Source organism: Ambystoma mexicanum, chromosome 1p (assembly GCF_040938575.1).
Source record: "Ambystoma mexicanum isolate Mex_15411 chromosome 1p, UKY_AmexF1_1, whole genome shotgun sequence".
Classification (NCBI taxonomy): Eukaryota; Metazoa; Chordata; class Amphibia; order Caudata; family Ambystomatidae; genus Ambystoma; species Ambystoma mexicanum.
Window position 1 is genome coordinate 1,030,724 of NC_090921.1, and position 12,938 is coordinate 1,043,661.

At 48.0% G+C, this 12,938-nt stretch overlaps 2 non-coding genes across 2 annotated transcripts; both read right to left on the reverse strand.

Moving 5' to 3' along the window:
• Positions 1–2,690: 2,690 nt before the first annotated feature.
• TRNAL-AAG (transfer RNA leucine (anticodon AAG)) lies at positions 2,691–2,772 on the reverse strand. Its single transcript has one exon. It is a non-coding gene; the product is annotated as a tRNA-Leu (tRNA).
• A 360-nt stretch (positions 2,773–3,132) lies between these two features.
• TRNAL-UAG (transfer RNA leucine (anticodon UAG)) lies at positions 3,133–3,214 on the reverse strand. The gene has a single exon. It is a non-coding gene; the product is annotated as a tRNA-Leu (tRNA).
• Between the last annotated feature and the right edge of the window lie 9,724 nt (positions 3,215–12,938).

Genomic DNA, 12,938 nt, shown 5'->3' on the forward strand with positions numbered 1-12,938 from the left:
CACTGCAACTGGACCACTGCTGATGGCAGATGTGCAGGCACCAAATGGCAGGGCACGGTGGCAGCAGGCAGGCAGCAGCAGATGGATCGTGGGAGGCTGCTCGTGGTCTGGGGGGCAGTAATTCGGCCTTCTGGGCAGGAGCGTGGTCTTCCATGTGTTGTCACGTGGCCAGCTTGATACGGAGTGATTTGGCACGTGAAAAAACAGCACGTCAGCGTGTAATGCGAGGAAAGGCCCTTAGCGTGTAAGCGCGTCTGTGACGTAACACGCGCGGGCTTTTCCCTCGCCACAGGTTGAAGGTCCCATGTGTGTTTCCATCGCTCTGTACGTGCTCTTCGTGGGATGCGGTACGTGTATTCCGGGGATGCACGTGAACTTTTCCACACGTTTTCGCTGGCGCAAGCGGGGTACGTGTATAATGTTTCAGCCATTATTTTTTACTTTGACATCATACTGATCCCAGCAGTATCCAAACATAAAAAAGCCCATAAACTTATACTGGATTGCACATTAACTATTATATTTTTAACAGTTGATTGCATTAAATACAATTATTTGATTCAACTGTGTGACAGAAGCAACAGTGAAGGTATATATTTCGAAGAAAGGATCGTTGCCACTCCAGAGTTGGGCTCACCAAAAGAAATTAGAAAAAAAACTAGACTCCAATGCGGAAAAAGCCATATTGACGACAGAAATGGGCTCACCGGATCTACTACAAATGCATGAGCAGGTGTTCAAGGAGGATGTAGGTTGCTTAAGTGGATTCACACATCGAATAAGGATGCAGGAGGGATCCAAAGCAGTTACACAAAAGATGCGCAATATCCCAGTTTCCATGACGGATGAGGTGAAAGCAGAGCGTAAGAAATTGGATTGTATTCGGAGGGGTGCGCGGGGAGTTTTACATGCGATTTCGCTGGCACAACCGGGGTACGTGTATTCCGAGGGGTGAGCGGGGAGTTTTACACGCGTTTTTGTGGTTGGGGGCTCTATGCTGGTCCACTGACCTTTGCGCCATGTACTGAATTTGTGCAAAGTTTTTAGCGCACAGGGCGGGGTTGGGGGCGTAACTGGCGCTGCTGCAGGGTCGCTGCGCCACTCTGTGCCACGGCTGCTTATCGATGTATAAATTTATGAATACGTTGTACGCCTAAATGGGTTTTGGCACATGCGGCTGGCGCAGACTGCCGCACGCGCACTCTGTGCGCCAGCCGCGTCTGCCACTTGTGCACCGAATTCTATGAATTACCCCCAAAGTGTATTTTTAGAACAATGTACTGAAAAGAGGTGACAATGTCATACCTCCTGAAGTTATAAGACAACGTTTGATTGAGATGGGACACAAAGGTTATCAAGGGATAGTGAAGACGAAGAGGAGGATAATGAACGACTGCTGGGGGGCTGTTGTTGATATATAGATAGAAAGAACAGTGGGGAATTGTGTCCTTTGTAAAAACAGTGACAACGTGTGTTTGTGGGGATGCTCAAAAGCCAATGAACCTCACAGATATCCCAGGGAAGCCATGGGAGAAACTGATTAGTAGTTATAGACCTTTTGATTCCGTCTCTCCGTCTGCTGAGGCCCTACAAGGTATCATTGATTTGGCCAAACATCTACATATACGTGAGCACCAGAACGAAAGTAAAAGCAAGTGGTGCCTTAACATACAAGCCAACATTTTGAAGCACCTCGGAGGTAGATTTTGTCAAGGAAATCGGGAAAAATGAATTTTCCCACAGGCTTGTATTGGGGTTAAAATTGTTTTAGGTGGGAGAAGGGGAAAATATCAAGATTTTTAATAGTAAAATCGGGAGTCTCCCTTCTAAATCAGGAGGGGTGGCATGTATGCCTTAACAATGTGAAATAGTTTTAGGTTGGGTTGGGGGAAGCAACAAAATGAGGAGGAGATTTGAAAATAAGAGATTTAAAAAATATGAATGATACATTATGAACTGAAGACAATAACATTTTATTTTAGTGTATTAGGTCTCTCGTGGCAACACCTACTGTCCACTGTGTTTTGGAACAGAATCTGAATGCACTGTCACCACTCATAATTGCCAGTTTTAGATTTTGGCCAAAACCCGAGAGATGTACAGGGAGCAACACCTCTGACAAAAGGCCTTAACACTCTTCTAATGTATTTGGGGCAGTTCTGGTCTCCTTTAGTTCGTCGATAAGGAGGATTGAAGTGTGTTTCAGCCGCCCTCAAGAGGGCAGTGTCTCACCATTTTGTTAAAATCTCTTGGCACAATTTTAAGATTCAGTAAAAGATACCTTGCCGACTAAACGAGATTGATAGCACAGCGATAAAAAGTATGTGGGGAATCTGGACAATGGCTGGCTCAAGGACAGGAGCGAGATGTGTTCACATTGTGAAATCAACTCACTTTAAGGCCTTAATTGCTGCACGTGCAGCGGGGGTTGCTTTATTATAAAATGTAAATAATAATAAAAAGGAAAGGCTTGGGTGGGGGGGGACTCTGTTGGATAAATAGGGTTACGTATTACAAGGGGACGTCTTTATAACATATTATTGAAGTACCAGAGACCAGGGCACACCTGCCCTGCGCTCAAAAAACATGCCCTAGTACTCCCCCCAACATCCATTCATCTACCTTGAGATAAAAGCTATGAAAATGTTCATTGACAATAAGGGTAGAAGATTGGAGAAAAAAAAACTACTTGGCAGCGGTGGGATTCGAACCCACGCCTCCGAAGAGACTGGAGCCTTAATCCAGCGCCTTAGACCGCTCGGCCACGCTACCGGCTGCTGTCTCCTCCAGTCTAAATCCTCTATAGAAAATCATAGAAAAAACGTCTGCCGACTTGTTGCTTTTGGTGTTTCTTTCATGCAAATAATTACCCAGAATCTATCACATTCTAGTAAGCCAACTAGACGTTGTGCCCCGTTAGCAAAGAAAAAAATGTCAGGATTTTAAAAACGAATCGGTTGGGTCGAATACACTTTTTTGCTGGTGTGCTGGCATTGTATAGGAAATTCGTAAGGGGGGGTCACTGTAGGGAAATCGGTCAGTGGAAGAGTGTGAAAAAAAATTGAAAGTTCGGAAACGGTACGTTGGTTGAAAGTTTAAAATCCAAACGGGCATTCAAAAAAAAAAAAACCTTGGCAGCGGTGGGATTCGAACCCACGCCTCCAGAGAGACTGGAGCCTAAATCCAGCGCCTTAGACCGCTCGGCCACGCTACCAGCTGTCTAAATCAGTATGACATGTTATAGTAGTACCTGACAATCATGAGGGGAACTGAGTGGAGATTTAGAGTTTGATCAAAGCAGAATGTTTCAGCCATTATTTTTTACTTTGACATCATCATACTGATCCCTGCAGTATCCAAACATAAAAAAGCCCATAAACTTATACTGGATTGCACATTTAACTATTATATTTGTAACAGTTGATTGCATTAAATACAATTATTTGATTCAACTGTGTGACAGAAGCAACAGTGAAGGTATATATTTCGAAGAAAGGATCGTTGCCACTCCAGAGTTGGGCTCACCAAAAGAAATTAGAAAAAAAACTAGACTCCAATGCGGAAAAAGCCATATTGACGACAGAAATGGGCTCACCGGATCTACTGCAAATGCATGAGCAGGTGTTCAAGGAGGATGTAGGTTGCTTAAGTGGATTCACACATCGAATAAGGATGCAGGAGGGATCCAAAGCAGTTACACAAAAGATGCGCAATATCCCAGTTTCCATGACGGATGAGGTGAAAGCAGAGCGTAAGAAATTGCAAGAGAAAGGAATGATAGAAAGCACAGATGCATCAGAATGGGTGTCATCATTGGTGGTGGTGTGGAAAACTTCAGGAAACGTAAGAATGTATCTTGACATGAGAGAACTTAATAAATGCATCATCCCAGATAGAAACCCTTTGCCAAACATTTAGGAGTTACTATCAACCATAGGCCCAGCAAGGGTGTTTTCAATCCTTGATCTAACCTCTGTCTAGCACCAGGTAACACTCCAGAGATAATTGAGGGGTCTGACTGCATTTATAATACCAGAAGGATTATTTCAGTAACAGAGAATGCCTTTCTGACTTAATTCTGCCACGTCAGTCTTCCAGAACATTATGTACAGGATTTTTGATGGCGATGAAGGTATTGTGCTCTTCCAGGATGACCTTCTAGTATATGTAGAGACTATCGAGGAACATAACAGGAGGGTCAATGGGGTACTGAAGAAGCAACATGCGGCAGGCATGACCTTAAGCAATTAAAAGTTCAAGATAAACAGGGGGGAGTTTTAATACCTGGGACATGTCATATTGGAAAGGGGCATATCGCCCAAGAGACATTTAGTGAGACAATTAAGAATAAAGCCTCACCAAGAGCAAAGATCAAGTACAGGCATTTCTGGGAATGGTGAATACTATTCAAAGTTTGAAAGGATTTTGCTAAGCACACAGCTGTAATGTAGAACTTAGTAAGAATGTACGTAACATTTGTACGGGATGAACATTGTGAGGAAGAGTTTGAATACATAAATTAAATGCTAATGAATGTGCCTGCATTGCACAACTACAAGCAGGGAAAATACACAGTCATCACTACTGATGCGGACAACATGAGCCTCGGGGCAATTTTGACACAGACAGACGGAATAGAGAGTACATAATACTGTCTTGGCACAGAAACTGCCATGTTAGATTTAAAATCAAATCTCAGATCCATCATTGACCGTGGCCATCCTGCCCTTTTGATGTTGCTAGATCTTTTCACAGCGTTTGACTTAGTAGACCACGCATTACTGGCAACAAGATTACAAACAATTGTCGGCTGCATAAACCTGATGACGCAATGGCTAGCCTCTTTTCTCGGTCCCCGGGTGATCCAAAATTCATCTTCTATACCTTCCCTGCTCACCCGCAGTGTTCCTCAGGGATGCTCTCTGTCCCATACTCTCTTCAACATTTACATTCTCCCTATGCTCCTGTTGCTCGATGACCTGGGTGTCTTATATACCAACTACGCTGATGACACCCAGGTCATCCTCGAACTTTCAGGCTCTTACTCCACTGATTCTAAAGCCATTGCTGCCATCTACTCCATCACCCACTCCTGGATGAGTCAGAACTTTATGGCATTGAATGCCGATAAAACAGAGATCCTCATTGCCGGATCTAGTCACATCATTTATGATTGCCGATGTCTCCATTCCAGTGGCCCAAAGCGTTAAGACCCTCAGCATTACTATTGACGCTGACCTCTCCATGCGCCCACATGTGGCCAAAACCCGAGCATCATGCAGCTGGATTAATAGGCAACTGTGCGTAATGCGTCCATTTTTATCTGTTAGCAATATGTCTCTTCTCGCATCTGCCCTCGTAAACTCCAGGTTAGACTATTGCAACAGTCTTCTAGCAGGCACCTCTGCTGGCAATATCGCTGCCTTGCAGATCACTCAAAATGGCGCCGTCAGAGCCGTGCTGGGACTACCTATGCACTTCTCTATCACCAGAACACGGGGCGGAACATGCGGAATGGGGAACAACGTGTGAAAAAGAAAGCGTAACTGGGGAAGTACAGCAGGGAAATACACAGAACGCCCACACGCACGCGAACAGCACGTATTCATGGAATCGAATACAAGAAACCTGCGCATGCCAAAAGACGCGCACAGACGTCAACACGTCTGCCACACGAAGGCATACGGAAGCGTCCCCGCGTGCGGTATAAAAGTATGCGCAAACAACAAACACGTATATACAGCTACGATGAATGCCCCATTCATCGCAGTACTGATCGTGGGACACCGCAGGAGGAGGAGAATAGCCATGCCCCGCATTTTATTGCCCCAGACCAGCCTTTTTGGGATGCCTGATGACCAGGTCAATGGCAGTTATAGGTTTCCACCTCGTATCATCCTAGACCTGGTCAGGGAATGGGAAGATGACCTAACATTACCCACCCTGTGCTCCCAAGCATTGAGCCCCTTGGAGAAGGTGCTCAATGTCCTGCATTTTTTGGCCACTGGGTCATTTCAGCGGACAACTGCCATAGTCGGGGGTGTTTCACAGGCCACGCAGTCACGCTGCCTACACCAGGTGTTGGCAAACATGACTGCGCCCCCCTCAGTCTGCAGGCACATATACATGCCCAGAACACCCGCAGAAACGCAGGCCGTGGTCCAGGACTTTTACAGGGTGGAACACTTCCCCAAAGTGCTTGGTGCCATAGATTGCACCCATGTGGCCCTAAATCCACGTAGGGCCACTGAGCACATCTATCGAAACTGAAAGCACTGGCATTCCATCAACGTACAGGTTGTATGCGATGCCCATGGAATCATCACCTCTGTCTATGCAAACTATCCTGGGTCTACCCATGACAGTTTCATTTACAGAATGTCTGCCCTGAGCCGGGACCTGGAAGTTGGGAAGCACAGCGACACATGGCTCATTGGTGAGTACAAATGTCTGCGTACATGCATGCATGTCACACACAGACAAATACACAAACCCAACTAATGACAACCATCCTAACCTCCCCAGGGGACAGTGCCTACCCTCTGAGCAACCACATGATGACGCCAATACGGAACCCCACCACACCACCCCAGGTAAGATACAACGCTGCCCATATTGCAACCAGGGGCATAGTGGAGCACACATGCGGAGTGCTCAAGTCACGCTTCCGCTCCCTTGACCGCTCTGGCGGCCAGCTACTATATGCGCACCCCCAGTAGTGTGCAGGATCATTGTGGCAGCATGTGTCCTGCACAATGTTGCAACACGGCGGGATGTACCGGTGGACATGGTGGTGCCCCCACATCCCCAACCACAGGCACAGGCGCTGCCCATGGGAGGGGAATGGGCACGTGGCGAGGCGGCCCGGACCCAGCTTGTGTCCACATTTTTCACCTAAACTCCCACCCCTGCGGAGTGCACGCAGGCCTGGCAGATACCAGGTGACAACCGATGATGACAAACAGACAGTCAACTGTCACAACCATACCACCCTGAGAATGTTGCCACGGAAGTGCTACATTGTGTGCATCCCTAGCTACTTAAACAAAACCAATCCTGTGTGACCAAAAGGAACACATGCAAGGTGTGTATCACACCACCCCCCTGCAAACCAGGCCATGACAATCACTGGTATGTCACCCAAACCCTCCCAACCCACATCACCCTTGTCTGCCACACCATGACATGGCACGCAACATCAAAAGGCCAACACATGACCAATTACATACGATGTGACAAGTGATAAATGAAAAGAGGCCTGAGACAATCACACCTGACATGGAATCAGATGAAATGACTGACCAACAACCTCCCACACATACAAAGTCATACACAAATGCATGCCACCAGTGGTACCATCAACAAAAGACTGAATGCCTGTTCTCATGCACATTGGCCAAGCCAAATCCGCTAATCCCTAACCCGTGTGCTGTGTGTGTCTCCTGCAACACACTGCTCAGCACACAGCACAGTGAGCAGCCATTGTGTTGGGGATACACCTTGAGCATCACATAAAAAGGACAAGCAACAAAAATAACCTATTGACGCATGTACGCAATCCCCAAATGGTAAGTGATCATGCGCTGCAGGGCCACAGCATGACAGAGAAGGCAATCTGTGTTCACATGTGGGCATGGAAGGGTGATTGTATGTGTGGTGAAGCATTGTGTAAGTGTGTGTGTCAGTAGGGACATGCACTCAATACATGCATGTGAAATCAAGTGACCCTCAGTGTCCTGTACGCATCACATGTGAACATTGCCCATGTGTACTCCCCAGCATGTCAAACCACAACAATCCCCTGACACCTGAAAAATAAACAACACAGGAACAGCCATTGACCAGCAGAACACATGTACATAGCACCCCACAATGACACTGTCAGAGAGTGCCCAAACACTGTAGCCCAAGCATACTGTCCAACAACAAAAGGCCCTCCCTCATTTACACATCACCATGACCTTCTGAAGAACTGTGTCTGGGGTCTGTAGCCTTCTTCGTTCTAGTCTACCTGGCTTCAGGATCCCCCTGCCCCTTGTTTTCCATGTTCTACCTTGGGTGTAAATAGGGTCCGGCCCCCTCAGAGGCCACCTTGACTGGTAAAAATACCAAATCGCAGAGAACTCCAAAGAGCCAAACCCCCAAACCAGGGAAAAAAGCCTGTAGCCACCGAAAAACCCTGGAGGAGTCTCCAGTAGATGACTTGAAGTTGCTGAAAATGGCCAAGCACATGTCCAAGCAGAATGAGAGAACAACCAAGGTACCACAGTTCAACAATGGTTCAACAGCATTTTCAGTACACAATAATCAATGAGGAATGCAACAACTGATGGGTAGTGTCACAGCTCTGGTCTCCAGGCGCAGGAGTGGCACGAACCAACCACCCCCTCTGCGGTCTGGGCGCCTGCAAGGTAAAACTTACACAGGCCTCCGAGACCTCGGTGGGGAAAGAGGGTCAGGGATCCATTGTTTGGATAGGCATCGCTATTCAGGATAACCAGAAAGAGGGGCAGGAGAGGGGAGGTGGATGGGCAAAGGGAAAGTAGGCAAAATACAAAATACAACTATTGACAATAACACATACTCAATCAGAGAAACCATGTTCTTTATGCACATTGTACAAAATGGGACAAATGCAAGCCAAAGAGAGACTTATCTCTGGGGTGAGTGCTGGCCTTCTGCCTGCGCACTCTCAGGTCCGGTAACAGGAGCAGTTCAATGCTGCAAAGAGAGCGTGAGTTACTATTCTGTGTGGGTTTTCACCACACACACAACATCATTCGAGCCTCAAACTAAGTGACTCCTGCCCAAACAAACACTCTTGTCTGCTGCTTTGTTCGTATACTTTTCCTTGCCCCCGTGGTGGTTCATACACTGTCAATGCGATAAGGCAGCCGCACGTGGCCCCGCGGTAAATGGAAGAACAATGTGTTAAGAATCACAGATGATAGAATGGTCCTTGGGTGAGCTGCTAGACGCATGTGGCGAGGTGCGACTTCAGTACAAGTCGTGTTCTGCCAGCCGCGGATTTCAATAGGTAGCGCATGTGGCAATTTGCATATGCAAATGATATGCACTGCACTCAAGTCTGTGCGTCGCTGGGTGCCCCCGGGAGTTGTATTAGTTTCTGGATAGGAACGCTACTGCGCTAATAACTCAGCCTCTATGGAGCAGGGGGGAGTCGAGGATATGGGTGCCGCCTCCTGCGTGTACCCTGACAACTTGTAAAGCCACTTGGCATTTGGTCCTCAATGCAGCTTAGCTGTACTGTGCGCTTCTTCCTCAATGCCTGGCCAAGCTCCCCAGCACTGGCGCTACTTAGCATGCATGTGTGAGGGGCCTGGAGGAAGTTCGGCTGGGGTGTGGCCCCTCGTGCTGCTCACCTTGCTTGGAGCTCCTGGAAACACATCTGCTTCTGTCGGACATCTGAGCACAAGCCCTGTGCTTCTGCTTGCGCACTCATGCGCACGTGGGAACCACCCAACGTGGCCAGGTTTCTGTAGTTCTTGGCCCCGTGTCTGCTGGGAAAGGTAGTCTGTAGGCTCATTTTCCTGCAGAAAGGGCATAAAAGGCTGGCAAGTTTCCTGTGTGTGTTTCTTCATGTTGGTTGTCACTGGGCCATGTCTGAGACCTACATCCGACCTCCTCCCACCATCAGTGTGACTTTGACAGCCAAAGTGTGCAGGCTACTGTCTACAGCATGAAGTGCATCAAGCACATATACAGGCAAGAAAAGAACATGCATCACAATCAACATCAATAAATGGACATATCAATGATGTACTCACCAAAATTGATTGCAGACATGCCGTGGAGAAAGCAGACATTTTCCCCACTAGGGGTTTTAACACAGGTAGTACAGCAGCAGATAGGCCACAGATATGACGAAAGTCCAATGCCCTTGTTAAATGGTTGTAGCACCGAACCATCCTTGTGAGCCCATGGATAGGGGAAGCAGGAGTGGGATATGTTAGTCAGGACCCCAAGCTGCAAACACATACACGAGACAAGCTTAAATGGCTCAGCTGGAACAGACAGTGGATGCTTTCAAAAGTCACAAAGCACCACACCGTCACATGAATGGACAATAGACAAGCAATTTTAAACTATATTAACAAATTAAACTGACTATAACAATCAAAAATGGCCACATACGACCCGGGGGGGGAGGAAGGCACCCAGGAGGGCGGAGGTACAGGGTGCACCTCAACACCCACATGCGATGAAGTTGAGATAAAAAAAAATCTCCATGGGCTCAATGCCTGCACAGCCCGACCCGTGTGGGAAATAAATCGTCATCCTCCTCACCCTCTGACTCAAAAGGTGCCTTGACATCAAGAGCACACCCAGAGTAGATCGGAGGGATTGATGGTCATCCCTCAGGGCCTCCCTTTGTGCCTCTGCGTGAGCAGCAATTGCTTGACGCAGAGACACCATTTCAGCCCGGCGTGCCCTGTCTGAGGCCGCCATGCCCAGCCTGAGCGAGCGGGCCCTGGACTGTGCCGCCCGCTGCTGGAGATCCACCTGCCTAGCAGGGGGAGCACGGATTGGGCCACATGTTCCAAGCTCTGAGTGATATTATCAATTGTTGCCCCCTGTTCTTCGGAATTGGCAACCATGGCTTGCTCCCACTCAGTATACCCCGGTGGCGCACGGCCACCGCGTTGCTGGGCTTGACACCCACGGGGCCCAAGGAGCCGCGGTCCTTGTTGGGTTGGCATCGCCCGCGGCTGCAGGACTACATTCCTCCGTTGACGTGATACCCCAGGTACATCAGCAACTGGTGTGGAGTGTGACCGTGCGCCCCGATCCACCACAGGCAGAGGTCCCACCACCGTCTGGCCCCTCGGTGCAGGTGTCGCGGACAGAGGAGCGTCTACATCAGAATCACATACCATTGATGAATGGACATGACGCACATCCAACTCGACATTATCGTCAGAGTGATCATCCGGACTAGACTCATTGCCAGCCCTAGAACGATGGTCTGTAACAAAAGTGGGTTCTCGTGGTCTACCACCCCACGACCCACACTTGTGCCGGGTTGCTGGTGTGATAGCAACCCTGTGCCTGGCATGACAACACCATCCTCTGGCTCCATTGCGTCATCATCTGAAAAGGGGAAAAAAACAAACATGAGTACACAAGTCAGAAGCACATAACCCACACACACAGACATCACATCGACAGCCAACACATGAAGCAGACATGTCACACACAAATGAGAACCTGGCATGCATCCAGTGGCATTGGTAGGCAAGCACATCCCAAAAGCAGAAATGGATGTGTCTAAATAGCAAAGCCTACACAAGTACAAAATGTAGTATATCACCTCCATCAGACACCACCTCGGTCAGGTAACAATGTCACAGGCAGAAAAAACAGATGGCAACAAAGAGATGGCACATACCATAAGCATGTCTGAACTACAAATTGACCAGTGCTGCAAGTGAATCCAAACACACAATGACACACGTAATATGCATGTACACATGCATCACTAAACCATCATCACCAATATAGCTTCATCCATCTGCAGCTCAGCCCGTACTGGGTGTCATGGGCCATGTAGATATAGTGAATGTCCCAAGCAAAGTAAGTGCCTGCAACCAGGAATTAGGGACCATAACGCCCAGTACGGTCCGAGCTGCAGGACATGAAGCCTCCACAACACCCCTCAGGGCCTGATTGAGCACATTGTGCTATGAATGTGCCCTATTCCATCATTCCTTGTGTAAAATCTTCATGGCCAGGCCCCACCATATTAGCAAAGTGGGCCTGGGCGCACACATACTGCACCACAGTGCACCTTCAGGATTATGCCAGTTGAACATAACGTGCGCAATGCTGAAATCTCACCAGCATTAACATCAATCAACTACATGTTAGTCAGTCAACTAAAAAGCTGCGGCAGACACATGTGTAAATGAACACTTTCACACACACATATGTGAGTAGCCGCAATGTTGCACTACCCAACGTTGAAGCTGCTTGCATATGTACATGTGAAAGCGTTAAAAAACACCCCTTTGCCCATACACCTGTATTGTGAACATGAACAGCATCCAATACAGCAAAGCAAGCAGCTACAACTCTGCTTGCTTTGATGCATGTGAATGTGTACACATACACACGTGAAGGCAGCTCCACAGTCATTACAACCCGATTGGCAGGCTACATGCAATCTGCGCCCTATGCCAGTTGTTATAGACCGCAGATTGACCAATCAACTTTGCTAAACAACCCCTAGGGAGTTCCAATGCTGAGTACATGTGTCACAGGATGCACCTGTGCCCGTGGCATTCATGACAGAGAAGGGATGAAAATCTGACCATACATGCCAGGTCACTTTCACATTGCAGCAGTGAGTAGGCATGTAGAACGGTGTAATATGGCTCAGAAGTGGGTTGATGCAGTGCAGAACATGTGTAAGTTACCCACTATCTACATGAACAAGCACATTATGATGTCTATCAATAAACATGAAGGCAGTGTAAGGGCAAGTTCAGGTATCACATGCAATGTGCATGCAATGGGTTGCATGGCTACAAGCAAGCCCCCCCCTAAGTGAAAATGCAGGGAGGCATTGCATGTCAGCGAAAGGGTGACCAGAGACCTGTGTATTGGCAGACAGTGTTGACTAGCGTCAATTGCATCATCTGAGTCAACTGACAACACAGCAGATGAGAATGGGACAGTAAGCAGGACACATGATGAACCCTCAGTAGTGCACCCATGTGTGCAGAAGCCACTACACCAGTTGAACAGAGGCAGGGGGCCTTAAACAGGGGGAGGCCTGTGCCCCACACAGACTGTGACACCCTAAACATGTGCGTGATGCAGGACTGAGCCAGAGTGGGCATGGAATGGATGATCAAATGCCATTAAATGTAGGTCATCCTGGACACGTACTACAATGATCATCTGGGCAAGGGCAC